We start from the raw sequence: 6,421 nt of genomic DNA on the forward strand, positions 1-6,421 counted from the left end.
GCGGGGGGGATGGTGGGATGGGCATCTTGAATGACCTTGGAGTGGCCAGAGCAACCCTCACCTTCCGGCCTTCCTTTTTCTTGTGCCAGCTCCCCACTTGCCAGCTGCCTACTTCTGTGAATCACAAGATCTCGTTGAGTCACTCATTCCCTCTCTGAGGAATAAATAATGTCAAGTCTCACAAAAGCTGAGCAGTTGGCAGAAAGCATCATGCGAAGATGGAGCACGGGTTCTCTTCTCCTTTGTGAACCCGCATGGCTGTCAGGATAGGCGTGTTGCCAGGCTCTCAGCATGAGCTTTTGGGCCATCAACCCAGAGCCCTGCTGTTTTAGTTTTGTTTAGACTTGATGCTCAGGCTGCCAGACTCAGCAAGAAGCAAAGTCAGACCCAAGGATCATAATTTTGGCCCAAATGGGGAAAATCTGAAATATGAAGATGAGTGTACATCAATTTGGTCGTGTCTCCAGTCTTCCTGAGACAGGCCTATCCTTTATTTTGCTCATGAATGCCCATGATTGACATCCTGAAAGTTAATTTAGTACTTTAATATTCCAGAGCTGCTTCCCACAGCCTACAATGTGCAGAGCCCTTTAAATGCAAAATCCAGAATGCTCCTGCTGTAGCAGAGAGAATATGCAGTCAGGCAGAGGACAATCATATCTTGTGGCAGATATTTTGACCTCTCTCTAAGAGGGCGCTGTCATCTTTGTGTCTTGGTGTCTGATCTGAGCCTCTCTCTAGAAGGGCCCCCCAGTGTGGCTGGAGGAGGGGTAGCAGTGTTTTGTGTGTGTATGTGTGTTAGTCACTCAGTCATGTCTGATGCTTTGTGACTCCATGGACAATAGCCCACCAGGCTCCTCTGTCCACAGAGTTCTCCAGGCAAGAATACTGGAGTGGGTTGCCATTCCCTTCTCCAGGGGATCTTCCCAACCCAGAGATCAAACCCAGGTCTCCTACATTGCAGGTAGATTCAGAAAAGCAATTTGATTTTATAGTGAAAAATACAACAGGGTATAAACACAAGAATGGATTTTGCTCCTTGCAGGGCATAATTCTACTTCAGAAGAGAGGCTAATTAATCAAAATCTAATTGATAGAAGTTTGGGTAAAGCTGACGTGTTTTGAAAAACTAGACTTTCTTTTTTAGAGCAGTTTTAGATTCACAGCAAAATGAAGAGGAAGGTACAAAGATCTCCCCTCACCTCCACTCCTTTACATCTTTCCCCTTATCAACCTGCCCCAAAAGAATGGTGTGTTGGTTGTAACGGGTGAACCTGTGTTGACACATTATCACCCAGAGTTCAGAGTCTATGAATTTAGTACTTGGACTCGAGCTAGATTGCCTGGATTCAGTTATAGCCCCACTGTATGCCTATAGACTATAGTTATATTAATATAAATAATGGCTTGGCATGGTATCTGACACATAGGTAGAGCAAGCAGTTTGTGTTCATGCCCATCTCCTTCAGAAAAACCCTCCCTAGCCTCTTGTGCAGCAATCCTTCCTGTGTGCTATTCTTGAATGACCTCTTTATTTGCCTCGAAGATGTGAGATCCCTGGAGGCAGGGACTGTCTTTCTCACCTTCATGTCTGTGGCAGTAAAACCACCTTAAGATATTAATTTTGTTCCATACTCGTTCAGCAGCTTGAGCAAATAGTGGGACCTCCCCATAGCAAGAAAATCCTCAAGGCTGGCCTTAACTCTGTGGCCAAAATTTTGGCTCCCTGTCCGCCAATGCCAAAGAGAAATACGGAGACAGAGTTTAGAGGAAATGGAAAAGAGGAGCTTTATTATTTTTGCCAGGCAAAAGAGAAACACAGCAGGCTAGTGTCTCAAGAACTGTGTCCCCCTTTCTTGAGAATAGGGAGAGGTTTAATATCCTCTTGAAGGTTTTGCTTTTTTTTTTTTTCTCTTGCAGAGTTTCAAAATGGCCACAGCTGGCATCAGGCAACTCAGTAACTGGGTCTTGTGTTCTGAAGTTATCCGCCTGTGACCTTCTTTTTTGAGATGGAGAATGCTACAAGAGTGTAGGGGGAAAAGAAAGCCAGGTGCTGGGTATAGTTTATGGGTCAGAGAGTAATTTGCTTTGTGAAGGACAAGTCCAGCTACAAGTGTTTGTTAGTAGTAACAGCTAAAGAATAACCAAGATTGTTTAATTCTTGTGGGCCAAACTTGAGGCCTGTTTGACTGGTATGTGCCAAAGGTTGTTCACTCATTTTCTGTTGTTGCTGTGACAACTCCAGGTTTGTTGATGTCTTTTGCATCAGAAGTAAAAAGGGAGAGTTCATTTAAAAAAGCATGAAGCAGGCATCTAGAACATCATTCCTTTGTAAAATTTCGTTGTAGGAAAAAAGAGCCCTAGCTGAGAGAGGAAGAAGCGGACTGATCCTAGAGGGAAGATTTTGAGTTTCTGGAGGGACTGGAGAGGAAACAGAAATGTGTGGAACCTGGAGGAGTGGAGGCCAACACTTCTCTCCCTCTTTCTAGATCTGGTCTGTGAAAGGACCTCATGGCAAAAGAGCTCCAGTGTGCCCCGAGGAGGGAGGTTCATTGAACATTCAGCTTCATAAGTTGTGGTGCTGGGTTGGGGCCACAGATTTCAAGGGATTGTGTGGATTTTGACATTGACCATCTCCACGACACCATAGGGGATCAGAGGACAGTCTAAAATGCTCTGGGCTGTGCCAGAGTCCCAGAGCCCTCCTCTTGACCCTAGGAGAAGGTACCTCCCCTCTCTGCCCCCATCAAATTCACAAGTTTGAATTTCCTGAGTGGCAGGGTGCACCTAACAATTGTAATTTTATCTAGAGACATAAGAACGTGGCCCTTTCTGAACCGTGGTGAAATGAGCTAAAATTCACACATGCAGTGTGTGCATGATCCTTGCCAAAGCAGGCCTGAGTGTGTTTGGTAAGTGGATGATACAGGAAGCATCTTGAAATGGATCCAGTCTATTTGAATGATACTATAGAAAGGGTAGTTTTTGTTTACCAGCTTTGAATAAAGATTTTCCAGGGCAATTTCCTGAGCTTTTAAAGCACATTCAAATAAGTTGTCTTTGAAGAAAGATTCAAAAGACTTTCGTGGCTGCAAGTAAGCAACAAGTTGAGTTTATAACTCTCAGTCTTATATTTGTTGGTTGCCCAGGCAGCTAAGCCTGGCTGCTTAACACTTGGACCCTGGAAAGATTGGAGTCTCCAGTCAGAACTTGTATCACAAAGCCCCACCTAATATGGTAAAGCTTGTTAATAGGCAAAACACCCAACTGCTACTTGGTATACTGCCCTTCATTTCACAAAGCTGCCTTGTACCTACATTTCCTGGTCTTTGTTCAGAATGAAAGTTGTTTAGGCTGTTCTATTCTCAGTTACTGGCAGTCATTCACTCAAGAATTACTCAAATGAATTAAATCTAAAGATAATAAAAAAATATATATATTCCTTTAGTGTCTGCTCATTCCCCTCTTCAGCTTCAGTCTTCAGAAACTTCTTTCTAGGTTGCTTTAATAACCTGCAGACTTGATTTATTTTCTTGCCCTTCTAAGTATCAGAAAAGCATTTACAAGAAAGAAAATAAATGGAAAAGCAAGAACAGGCTAAACAGTATGACAAAGAATTCAGGCAAATCTTGAAAGGTGAGATATTCCAGTGGACAACTGCTTTGGACTCTCAGCAAGTCAGCACCATAGAAACCAAGGATGTTATGGAGGAAAAGAAATTGGGACCCAACCACAAGTGCAGCCTATGGTCCTAGATTACATTCTACTTTGAACTGTTTTGAACATCTATTGGGAGAATAATTGTGAAAATTGGAATAAGACTTGGGTCATAAATGATATTAAAGCTCATTAAGTTTTAATATTAGGATTAATATTGTGGCTTGTTGGGAGTAAAAAGAATTCATTTTGGTTACATAGGATGTCCTTATATTTGTGAGCTGCATACTGAAGTATTTAGGGGTGAAATGCCATGATGTACAGCATAAAAAAATATGAATATAAAAGAATAAAATCTGGAAGAACTGAGTTATATCTCACGTTAGATCTTCCTTATTACATGATCCAGTTAACTTGAAAGTCTGCTTCACTGTACATGAGTATAGATATGGTACACGAATACCTAGGTAGGGAAAGTACATGGAATCTGGGGTATGTTTTGCATTTAGTAAGTGTGTGAATTTGGATGTTTCTCTCTGTGCCTGCTTCCCAGCTGTAATATAGGTGTAGTATTAGTGAATCTATTACAGAAGGTAATTATGAGATTAAATGAGTTAGTATATATAAGCTCATTAAAACAGTTCTTGGCACAAAGTAAACTGCTACGTAAGTGTTAGCTCTTATTTTTATTATTGTTTTTGTTATTAAGGAGTATGATTCTAGAAGATCTTTGATAGAAAAAGTATCAACACATACTTTTGTGTTGGCAAAAACTGATATAATCAGCACAGCTTCTTGAAATTTTTGATATGTTTTTAGTAGCTGTGGGAGGCCTATATTCCTAGGGACCCATCTCTGAGTTCTTCCTTACAGTATATTGAGAAATGTCCCAACCATTGTTTTAGGGATTGGTGAACAGTGGTGAGACCTAACAACATTTTTTTTTCTCATTGGTTATAATAAGGCTTTGGGGTTAGTGTCCTATTAAAAAATCCTAAGTTTTAAGTGTAATTAAATAATAGATAAGCAAAGATACTACTAGAAGTAGAATCTTCTGACAGGAATACTTCTTTATTAGAGATGCTAGAATTCGAATTCATCTTTTCTTTAAAAAAAATTAGTGAAAATAATATGTGATGACTATCTTTATGTGTCAATTTGACTACCCGCAGATGCCCATACTAAAAATGGACTTCTCTGATGGTCCAGTGGTTGTGAATCTGTCTGCCAGTGCAGGGGACCCTGGTTCAATCCCTCGTCTGGGAATATTCCATATGCCATGAGGCAACTCAGCTCGTGTGCCACAACTACCGAGCCCACACGCTAGAGCCCATGTTCTGCAACCAGAGAAAGCCCTGAGCAGCGACGAAGACCCAGAGCAGCCAAAAATAAACAAATAAAAATGAAAAAAATAATTCTGATTGTATCAATTATCTGATCCAGGATGTTTGTGGATAAGATTAGCCTTTGAGTCGGTAGACTCAGTAAATTGTCCTCCACAATGAGGGTGGGCATCATCCAATCTGTTGAGGGCCTGAACAGAACAAAAAGGTGGAGAAAGGTCTAACTTGCTCTGTTTTTCGCTGCTTCACTGATAGAGCTGGGACTCCTCATCTCATTCTCTTTGAACCTTGGATTGAAATTTACACCATCAGCCCCTCTGATTCTCAAGCTCTTGACCCAGCTTTCCTGTGTCTCCAGCTTGCAGATGTAGACCATGGGTCTTCTCAGCCTCCATAATTACATAGGCCAATTCCTCATAACCTCTGTCCCTTTCTCCTAACCAGTAGGAGATATATTTGTTTGTTGTTTAGTCACTAAGTCGTATCTGACTCTTTGCGACCCCATGGATTGTAGCCCTCCAGGCTCCTCTATCCATGGGATTACCCAGGCAAGAATACTGGAGTGGGTTGCAATTTCCTCCTCTAGGGGATCTTCTCAACCCAGGGACTGAACCCATGTTTCCTGCATTGAAAGGCAGATTCTTTACCACTGAGCCAACAAGGAAGCCAGGAGATATATATCTATACTTATCTGTATCTAACACACAGTATAAGATGCCTTTATAAATACATCCCTTCAAGCAAATCTGACACATGATGATTTAGGACTACAGTTGGTCTCTGTCATTAACAGAATAGAAAGACAATAAATATGATTTTGTAACTATATTTTCAGATTTTCAGTTTAGATAAATGCTGTCCCTCAATTAATACTCCAAATGGCTTTAGTTTTCAGTGTTTTATGTCAATTTTGGCTTTTTGGGGTCGCAAAGAGTAGGACATGACTGAGCGACTAATCTGATCTGATCTGATCTGAAACTCAGCAGTGGCCACAGGACTGGAAAAGGTCAGTTTTCATTCCGATCCCAAAGAAAGGCAATGCCAAAGAATGCTCAAACTACCACACAATTGCACTCATCTCACACGTGAGTAAAGTAATGCTCAAAATTCTCCAAGTCAGGCTTCAACAATACGTGAACTGTGAACTTGCTGATGTTCAAGCTGGTTTTAGAAAAGGCAGAGGAACCAGAGATCAAATTGCCAACATCCGCTGGATCATGGAAAAAGCAAGAGAGTTCCAGAAAAACATCTATTTCTGCTTTATTGACTATGCCAAAGCCTTTGTGTGGATCACAATAAACTGTGGAAAATTTTGAAAGAGATGGGAATACCAGACCACCTGATCTGCCTCTTGAGAAATCTGTATGCAGGTCAGGAAGCAACAGTTAGAACCGGACATGGAACAACAGACTGGTTCCAAA

Source organism: Bison bison, unplaced genomic scaffold, assembly GCF_000754665.1.
Source record: "Bison bison bison isolate TAMUID 2011002044 unplaced genomic scaffold, Bison_UMD1.0 scf7180017864451, whole genome shotgun sequence".
Lineage (NCBI taxonomy): Eukaryota > Metazoa > Chordata > Mammalia > Artiodactyla > Bovidae > Bison > Bison bison.